This window comes from Arachis ipaensis, chromosome B09 (genome assembly GCF_000816755.2).
Source record: "Arachis ipaensis cultivar K30076 chromosome B09, Araip1.1, whole genome shotgun sequence".
NCBI lineage: Eukaryota > Viridiplantae > Streptophyta > Magnoliopsida > Fabales > Fabaceae > Arachis > Arachis ipaensis.
This window is the reverse complement of record NC_029793.2, coordinates 15,876,122-15,887,545: the sequence shown is the minus strand read 5'-3', so window position 1 is coordinate 15,887,545 and position 11,424 is coordinate 15,876,122.

Below are 11,424 nucleotides of genomic sequence, written 5' to 3'. Positions count from 1 at the left end.
AATATTACTTTATAATAAAATTACTTAAGAATATTAATTGATTCAAAATAAAATTATCTCCAAATCTATTTAATTATTTCTAACAGAATAATTTCTAAAATATAGTTTAAACTTAATAAGATAAAATCACAATTTATTTATATTTAGATTTTCAAAAATGCGGGATGTTACAGAAGGCAGAATGGCGACGGCAAGACACAAATAGCGGCAACTCTGGGCAACAACCACTCCTTCGTGAGTCCTCCCTCTCTACGCGAGCTCTCTTCTCGACAGCACAGCAGCAACTCTCTCTTCTCTGGGCTCGACAGTTCAGTGGCAGCGGAACGGGCTGAGCGTGGTGCAGCTCCGTTCAGAGTGTGTGGGTGTGTGATAGAAGGAGTGTGAGCTGAGTGGGTGTGGTGTTCTAAGTGTGTGCCGCGATGAGGGTGAGGCAGAGGGGTAAGGGGTGCAGCTGAGTATAGTGAAGGGGATTAGAGTTTCATTTTAGGAAATTAAGATTTTCGATTTTCAATTTGGGAATTAGGGTTAGAAATTAGGGATTTTATAAAGGAATAAAAATAAATATGAATAGATATTTTGATGAAATTGGAGAATACATGAATTACTGTATGTGTAATTCGAACCAAGTTGGTTCGAATTAGTGTGTGCTTGTGTTTGTGTGTAATTTGAACCAAGCTGGTTCGAATTAGTGTGTGTGTTTGTGTATAATTCGAACCAAGCTGGTTCGAATTATGTAGAAATGGAGTTCGAACCAAGCTGGTTCGAACTACATATAAACGTGCATTGGTGGATTCATGAAGCAGTTTTTATTTTGGCTGATTCACGTAAATTATTTTCTCCCTTGGCTTATTTCTGTTTTTTGCCCTAATTTGTAACAAAATAAAACAGGTTATTATAAAATATTATCATATTTTGTAATAATTTATAATGTTGTTACAAAACATTATTCTTTTGTAATAATCACTAATTATTATTACAAAAAACTATTTTTTTGTAACAATTTTAAATTTGATACAAATTTTTTGTTATAAATATTTCATTTTCTTGTAGTGACGAATGATAATAAAACCCTTATAGTTAGGAATAACAAAGAAAATCTGTAAATATTGATACTGGAGAAGCTATTTGAAGATAAAGATGAAATATTCCATTTTGCAAATCGTGCTTAAATTTGTTGATACAAAAAAATGAACTTAGAAAATTTATCCAAGTTTTTAAACCAGTGAGCAGTGCAGTAAAAGATAAAAGTTGTAATTTGATTTTGTGACTTAAGTTTAGATTTGAAGAAAATGTTTTCTGAGGTGTTAAAAAAAAAAAAAAGATAAATATCAAAATCAAAAGATGAGAATTCAAAAGCTATCATAATGAAACTTTATTCGGGAAACGATAAAATTGTGCATGCTTAGACAAAACTTAAATAAAAAAGATAGAATATGTTAAGTTTGTATGCTAATAGAGAAAAAACTAAAGGAAAATAGATTAAAAAAAAATTTAATTTAATATATTGACGGTGTAAAATATTTTACATAGTTATGTAATCACAACTATTATTTTTATGATTATTTACTCAATCAATATTAAAAGTAATTGTTTTTGCTAATATAGCATTATGTGATTGAATGCATGCGTAAAATAATTTTACATTGACAGTAGTGTATCAAAATTAAATTTATTAAAAGAATATAAAAAAATGCATTGAAATTGTTTAATATTAGTTCATCACATTTAATGAACCAAAAATACCTATTAAAAATTTACATTGTCAAAAAATAATACATTAAATATCATAATCAAAATAAATAAATATATACTAAATCAATTTTTTGTTCAACCACAGCACAGGATCGGATAATTCAAACTTTAATCTTAACCGGATTGAATGGTTTAATCGAGTAAAATTATTTAATTTTAAATTCGACCGAATTCGAATAAAATCGAAGCCAATTTATCTCAAATCGACCGCATCTGACTGGGTTTTCAAACCGGAGAGAACCATAAAGACTCCTACTATATTACATTGACGACCGATAATTTTATGTTCATGTAGGATAGTTGACTCAAACATCTCGCTATCAGAGTGCTGCACTATCTCTGTGGCTTACCTAACCTTCATAAAGTTGCATGATACTTTATTAATTTCTCCTTTTCTCGTTACAATATTTTTATTTATCTGGGACAGTTTTTTTTTTTTATTTATAGAGATTTATAATCTTCACCAAATAATTTGTAGAGATTTTTAAAATCTCTAAAATTTGAGGTGCTACGAGATTTTTTGTGAAAATTTTTAAAAATCTCCATAATCTATTCAGTGGGATTTTTGCATTGTGTGTGTTTAGTGAGGATTTTATATTAAACTTTCGTAACGATTTTAAATTATTTTGTGAGATTTTTAAACCTCCACAAATTCTATAATTATTTATTTATTTTTAATTTCAAATCATTTATTAATCTCATCTCATTTACATATTCTCAAATTAATTTATAACTAAATCTTTTATAACACAATTTCTCAATATAAGACATAACTCTTAAATGCCAATTTCTATCACAAAACAAAGCTAACCTCTTTATTTGAATCTGACGTGTACCCCGATAAGCTCGGATTTCTTATCAACATCAGTAACCGACCATAAATCACAGAAACAGATAATCAAAACAGAAACGAGCTACTTGACTAAAACACACGTGCAAGTCAGAGACTATCCACTGACCGTTACCAACTACAACGAAACTCACTCCCTCAAACCACTAATATCGGAACAACTAAAGCAACGGACACCACCTCACCCTTCTATAAAACCAATCCCAAATAACCTAGAAAGACAGGTGACAGAATCCATTCTAATTTATTATTCTCATCTCTCATACTTTGTATACTTACTTGAGCGTCGGAGTGCTTTTTGCAGGTGCTCCCGCCGCCGTGTTTCATCGCGCCGAGGTCATTTTTGGAAACTACCTCTCAGACAACGTATAACTCTACCAGGAGCTAAGCAACCTCGTCGGAGACACATACCTCGGTTGACTCGAACGGAACATCTGGCGCCCACCGTGGGGCCCGAAAGTTAATCTAACCCCACTGCTTTCTACCATACTCCATTTTCTTTCTTTTTTACACAGGGTTTCTCAACCTTCTAGCATGGCCGATAATGGAGTCCCTCAGCTCACTCAGGCCGAGCTCTTGGCACAAATGGCTGAATTACAAGCTGAAGTAAGGAGACTCACCGAACTATCCACTCAAAACAGCGTTAACAAGTGTGAGGAGAACGGTTCCAAAGGAAAGAGCAACGCAGACCTACTAAGTGTCAACCCACCAAAAGAGAAGCTGACCTTGGACAACCCTTTCTCCGAAGAGATTACTAATTACCAGATGCCTAAACACTTCACACTGCCTTCCTCACTTGAGCCATACAAGGGGATTGGTGACCCCCGGGCTCATATTAAGAAATTTCAATCTATGATGTTCTTTAATGGTCCTAATAACGAACCTGTTCTTTGCAGAGCTTTCCCTTCCTATCTCGACGGCGCAACCCTACTTTGGTTTTCAAAATTACCTGCAGGATCAATCTCTTCTTTCGAGGAGTTGGCGAAATCCTTCATAGACTACTTCGCAGCAGCACGGATATACGTGCATGGATCAGACTACCTCGGCACCATCCGCCAAGGTCCCCAAGAAAGCCTGAAGGACTACCTAACCAGGTTCGCAGAAGCAACAATGGAAATACCCGACCTAGATCCCGCCGTCCACCTGCACGCCATAAAGGCAGGACTCCGACCTGGAAAATTCACGGAAACAATTGCGGTAACAAAGCCAAAGACATTGGAAGAATTCCGAGAAAGGGCGGCAGGACAGATGGAGATTGAAGAGCTCTGTGAAACCGAAAAAACGAAGAAGAGACAACCTAAGAGAGATGATGAGAAGGCCACAAAATCGGCAAATGTCAAGGACCTCAAAAGGCCCTTCAGGCTAACCCCGAAATTTGACAATTACACCAAGTTTAACACAAGGAGGGAAAGGATAATCAAAGAGATACTTAACGCCAAAATTATAAAACCGCCAGCAAGAGCTGGGAGTTATCAAGACCAGAGATTCGTCGATAAGAGCAAGCACTGTGCCTTTCACCAAAAATACGGCCACACAACCGACGAATGCGTAATAGCCAAAGACCTACTAGAAAGATTGGCTCGGCAAGGCCTCCTAGACAAATACATTGAAGGAAGGAAGCATAAAGAGGGTGATAGAGAAGAGCGCCAACAGACCTCGGGAAGCAAAGAAACCAACAAATGGTCAACTAACACGCCACCCAAGGGGATCATAAACACCATATCGGGAGGATTCGCCGGGGGTGGAGAAACAATTTCGGCAAGAAAGCGTAGCTACCGCGCAATGCTCACAATAGAAGGAACAACACCACATAGCAACAAGGACGCTTCAGACCTAGAAATCGTTTTCAATCAGAAGGACATATGCTCGGCCGCGCCACACACAGACGACCCAGTGGTAATTTCTATCCAAACAGGCGAGTTATTGGTAAGAAAAGTCCTCCTGGACCCAAGTAGTAATGCTGATGTTTTGTTTTACACCACCTTTCTAAAAATGAAAATATCTGAAAAACTTATACAACCTTCATCCGGAGAATTGGTCGGATTCTCTGGAGAAAGAGTACCAATAAAGGGCTACATATGGTTGAAGACAATGATGGAAAACCACCCATTGTCACGAACCGTCGACATACAATACCTTATACTTGACTGCCCTAGCCCTTATAATATCATTCTCGGAAGACCTGCTCTGAACATGTTCAGGGCAGTAGTTTCAACCTTTCATCTATGTGTAAAATTCCAGACACATGACGGAAAGATAGCGACACTACATTCAGACCGACAACAAGCTCGGAAATGTTACAACGCAAGCCTAAGAAGGTCGGCTCCAAGGCTAGAATTCCAGCAAGAAGTCAAAGCAATCCATAACGCAACTGAGATACTGTCCTTGGCAGAGCTTGATCCCCGGGAGGACACCCAAGAAAGACTGCAACCAGCAGACGAGCTTTAGAAAATCCCACTAACAGAGAAGCCAGAACAGTTCACATACATCGGCCAGGCACTGCAAGAAAAGGAAAGGTCAGAACTCGTAAAAGTATTACAAGACAACGCCGACCTATTTGCCTGGACTCCGGCGGACATGCCAGGAATAAATCCGAACATCATCTGTCATAAGCTCGAGACAAACAAAGCAAGCCGACCTATAGCTCAGAAAAAGAGGAATCTCGGAGCAGATAAATCAAAGGCAGCACTGGAAGAAACCGAAAAGCTCCTCAAAGCCAACTTCATTAAAGAAATTAGATTCACTACATGGCTCTCGAACGTGGTAATGGTAAGGAAAAACTCAGGTAAATGGCGCATGTGCGTCGATTTCACAGATTTAAATAAAGCATGCCCTAAGGATGTTTATCCTCTACCATGCATCGATAAACTCGTAGACAGTGCATCAGGTTTCAAAAGTTTGAGCTTCATGGATGCATACTCTGGTTACAACCAGATACTCATGCATCCAGAAGACCAAAGTAAAACCGCATTTATAACCGAACACGGAAATTTTTGTTATAGAGTAATGCCATTTGGCCTAAAGAATGCAGGTGCGACATACCAGAGACTAATGGACAATGTGTTCCATCATCAGATAGGTCGGAACATGGAAATCTATGTGGATGATATGGTCGCCAAGACCACTCATGAGAAATCACATTGCGATGATCTTAAAGAGATATTTGAGCAAGTCCGAGCATACAGAATGAGGCTCAACCCAGAAAAATGTGCTTTTGGGGTACGAGGAGGCAATTCCTCGGATTCATGCTAACATCGCGAGGAATAGAGGCAAACCCGGAAAAATGTGAGGCCATACTCAACATGGCGAGCCCCAAAACAGTAAAAGAAGTACAACAGCTAGCAGGAAAAGTAGCAGCACTATCTCGGTTCCTACCATCAGCATCAAGCCGATCATATCATTTCTTCCAGACAATAACAAAGAACAAGAAGTTTCTATGGACGGAAGAATGTGAAAAAGCATTCACTGAGCTCAAAGTTATTTTATCATCACCTCCAGTACTGCAAAGACATGAAATCGGCAAGCCCTTATACTTATACCTATCTGTTTCCAAGCACTCTATAAGCTCGGCTTTAGTGATCGAATCAGGAAAAGCACAACAACTAGTATACTTCGTCAGTAGAGTCATGCAGCCAACAGAACAAAGGTACCCAAAAATAGAACAGCTAGCTTTAGCGCTTGTAACGACGGCGAGAAGACTTAGACATTACTTTCAAAGCCACACAATAATAGTACGAACAAACCAACCATTACGACAAATACTAACAAAGCCGGAATTAGCTGGACGACTGACCAAATGGTCCATAGAGCTCTCAGAATTCGATATCCAGTTTCAACCAAGATCGGCACTAAAAGCACAAATCCTAGCCGACTTCTTATCAGAACTAACCTCGGCTGAACACAGCAAGTACTGGGAGTTACATGTAGATGGAGCATCCAGCCGAGGAGGAAGCGGAGCCGGAGTAATTCTGAAAGAAGGAGAAAACGTAGTGGCCGAGCAGTCGCTACAGTTCCACTTCCCAGCAAGCAACAACCAGGCCGAATATGAAGCCCTCATAGCCGGACTCAAGCTCGCCCTCAACCTCCAGATACAAAGCCTGACAGCACATTGTGATTCCCTCTTGGTAGTACAACAAATCCGAGGGGAATATCAGGTAAAAGATCCCTTGCTAAAGCGATACTGGCTGATAGCAAAGGATCTTATTTCGAAGTTTAGTTCATTCACCATTTTACATGTGCATAGGGAAAAGAACATTAGAGCCGACGTATTATCTAAACTTGTTGCCACTAGGGCAGACACACAAACATCAGCACTAACACAGCTGACACTTAAAAAACCCAGCATTGAACTTATATCTATAACAAACATTAACCATCTCCATGAATGGAGAACACCTTTTCTTGAGTACATCAATACAGGTACCGTGCCTAAAAACGAGCTTAATCCACAACACTTCAGACGAAGAGCAAGTCTATATACAAGTGTGGCGGGGGAACTGTACAAGCGCGGCATCTCACAACCATTGCTAAAATGCCTGAACACCGAGGAGGCGAGAGAGGTAATGGACGAAGTACATGAGGGCGTATGTGGAAACCACATCGGAGGAAGAGCCCTAGCCGCAAAAATCATCCGAACAGGATACTTTTGGCCGACCATGAAAAGAGATTGCATAGCAAAAGTCAAGACATGCGACAGATGCCAAAAGCATGAAGCCATTTCTACAAAGCCAGCCGAACTATTGCACAGCATGGAGGTAAGCTGGCCTTTTCAAAGATGGGGACTTGATATCCTCGGCCCATTTCTAGTAGCACCAGGTCAGGTAAAATTTCTTTTAGTGTCAATTGACTACTTCTCAAAATGGATAGAAGCACAACCTTTAGCAAAGATAACAGCCGAAAAAGTAAGATCTTTTATATGGAAAAACATAATATGCCGATTTGAAATACCAAAGGAAATAATATCAGATAATGGTAGGCAATTTACCGATAATAAACTCGGCTCATTTTTGAACAATTTTAATATACAGCACTATTTTAGCTCGGTCGAACACCCGCAAACCAATGGGCAGGCCGAAGCTGCTAACCGAGTTATATTGCAGGCAATAAAGAGAAAACTTGACAATGTGAAGGGTGAATGGGCCGAGCTAATCCCAGAGGTATTATGGAGCTACAATACAACAATACAAACAACCACAGGCGAAACACCTTTCAAGCTGGTATACGGGTCAGAGGCACTAATTCCAGTAGAGGTCGGAACACCCACAATCAGATCCGAACTATATGACGAACAAAACAACACTCTTATAAGAAGCGCCGAGCTTGACCTCGTCGAAGAAGACAGGGATATCGCAGCAATCAAACAAAGAGCCATGAAACAATTGGCCGCAAGAAGACACAATAGCAAAGTCGTCCCGAGAACTTTCTCAGAAGACGACCTTGTCCTCAAGCGAACTGAAGATGCAAGACGACCTCCTTCACATGGCAAGCTCGCCGCAAACTGGGAGGGACCTTTCCGAATAGCAAAAGTACTCGAAATGGGGGCTTATCAACTCCAGACACTACAGGGCAACCTAGTGTCAGGGAACTGGAATGTTTTCTCGTTGAAAATGTATAGGTCATAAATTGTACAATTAGCGGATGAAGGCACTCTTTTTCCCCCTTAGAGCTTTTCTCCCAAAACAAAAAGGGTTTTGCCTAAGGAAGGGTTTTAACGAGGCCGGACGCCCAATATATCCAAATTATCGAAATTGTTTCTATCAAGTGAATCTAAGCCTAACGAACAAAATACAAAAGGGAATTACGTATACAAAATCACAAGAAAGTGATAACATTAACTTGGCCTAACCTCGGCCAGAGCAAAACAAGTTCAAAATAGCAAACGAAACAAGAAGACCAAACCTCGGTCAAACAAAAGAAAACAGTCAATGATACATATCCAAAACATAAACAAACTAAGAGGGAGGAGCGTTTTCATCATGCTCCTCCACAGTACCATCTACAACCAACTTCCCACCAACTACTATCTTAGTCATATCAAGCTGATCACTGTCAAAATCTGGTGCCAATACAGCGATCTGACTTACAGCTCGTTCAAATCCATAAGAAAACATCTCCATACCATTCTCCTCCAGCTCATGGACACGGGAAGTAAGACGACCTTTAGCCACATCACCCTCCTTAACTTTGGTTTGCAGAAGACGAATCTGATCTCTTAAGCGAGTAACCTCCTCCTCAAACTCCTTTGCCTTGGCCACAGCACTTATAACAACATCTTCCTTTTCCTTAGCGGCCCTCTCCAAATTAGCAATCTTCATGGTGTACGACTTCTCCAGATCAGCAACCTTGTTCACAGCCGCCTGCTGCTCAGCGCCGATGAATTCGGTGGTACGACCAACACACATTAGGCGAGAAGCAACAATCTAGGCAAATTTGAAATAAAAAATAAAAATCAAAAGACAAACCAAAAAGCTATAAAAAAGTTCGGACCATAGCAAACATTACCTGAACAAATTTACCAAGAGATTCCACACTAATACGACGAGTCATCAACATGTCACCAGGATATTGAGACACTTTATCAGAAAGATCAGCAAAGTCAAATTGGTCACTCCACAGAGAATGCGAACCAGAACCAGGGATGAAACTATGAAGTTTCTTTTGCCGATCAAAAGCAACCCTACCACCTCCAGCAACCTCCCTGGTCTCCTCCGAGATCACCTCCACAGAGTTTTCAGCATCATCCCTTTTCCTTTTGATAGAAGACGCCGCTTGAGCCGCAGATTGAGCAGCATCGCCACCCACTTCATTCACGGCCGCAGAGGCATCAGTAAGCTTCTCCTTCTTCTTCTTCAGAAAAGACTGAAGACGTGACGGATCAAGAAGAGGAACTCGCCCACCTGCACAGAAACAAAAAGATCAGAATAAATGAAACATACGAAAAACAAACACAGAACATTCAAGAAAGTACCTAAATACGTTCTCAAACCCTCCATATCACCAGAGTCATGATAGTGAAGAAGATCAGGAATAGACAGACACTCCCCACCAGCAAAACTCTCTACCAAAAAGTCCAACAAACGCTCTTCTTCCTCACTTCGCTCCACAGCCTCAAGTATCTGACAGGGTTCCGAGCACCAGTACAGGGGGAACCTCTCTATCAATTCATCATCAAGATAAAAAGGATATTCGGACTCTGCTGTTCTCACTTTAACAAACAAGGATTTGAAGTTTTTGAAGGAAGACTTATAAAGAAGAAAGAGAGAACGACCAGGGTAACTACTCAAACATACCCACAACCCCTTTCTTACCCCTTTCGCTTGAAACAAAGAAAAAAATACAGCAAGAGAGCAGGGAACAGAGAGAAAGCTCATTAAACACTGGAAGGCACGCAGGAAAGCCCACGAATTGGGATGCAACTGTGAAGGCGCGCAATTTAACTGGGTCAATACGTCGCATTCAAATGCCAAAAATGGAAACTTTACATGAAGTTCAACAAGGCAAAGAGTATAAAAGTAAAAATATTGCCAATCTCCCCTCCTTTCACAAACCCTATCCTCACTAGAGCATGGGAGGAACTCAACAACAACATTCGACCCTCTCTTCACGACATTCAAACCCCGAATCTCACCCATAGAGTCAGAATTAACAAATGAGGAGGAACGGGTCCTCACGTCATCATGCACCCAATAATACGGATTGGCCTTGTCATCTTCCACAACCTTCTCTTTATCTCTCGCCATTTCAGAAGAAAGAACAGTGAAAGAAAAAGAAATTACAGAGAAAAGGACAAACCTTTGGAAGTCATAGCAAGAGTCAGCTACTAGGAAGAATTTGAAACAGCAGTTCCCGAAACAATGAAAAATTATTGCAAGCCCACTAACTTAGTGGGTAACTTAAATCTCATCCACTAAAAGACATGGAAAACCCAAACGGCAAGGGAACGCATTAAAAGCGGGCACGTTTTGCAAGAGAAGAAACGATGGTCTTCAAAGGTCACCCAAAATTCTTCTAAATATCATTTGGATAAAAAACCACGAACGAAAAGACAAAATAAGCTCGCCTACCATTTGCACACAATGCCAGCCGACCTTGGGGGTTATGACGTGTACCCCGATAAGCTCGGATTTCTTATCAACATCAGTAACCGACCATAAATCACGGAAACAGATAATCAAAACAGAAACGAGCTACTTGACTAAAACACACGTGCAAGTCAGAGACTATCCATTGACCGTTACCAACTACAACGAAACTCACTCCCTCAAACCACTAATATCGGAACAACTAAAGCAACGGACACCACCTCACCCTTCTATAAAACCAATCCCAAATAACCCAGAAAGACAGGTGACAGAATCCATTCTAATTTATTATTCTCATCTCTCATACTTTATATACTTACTTGAGCGTCGGAGTGCTTTTTGCAGGTGCTCCCGCCGCCGTGTTTCATCGCGCCGAGGTCATTTTTGGAAACTACCTCTTAGACAACATATAACTCTACCAGGAGCTAAGCAACCTCGTCGGAGACACATACCTCGGTTGACTCGAACGGAATAGAATCAATAATAATTAGTGAAAAAAGTACAAAATTCAAATATGATATATTACACAATGATCACCACAGTTAGGCATTATTATGTATAACATATTATGAGTCTACATTCTAAAGCAACTCAAATCAGAAACAACAAAGATATAATAGTGATACAAACAACAGCTATGGTGGCAACAATTGAACCTTGATCAAGTGATTTCTGTAAACTTGTTTTTGAAAAATGCTGGTAAGCCAAATACACTGCAATCAATAATGAAATGATAGCACC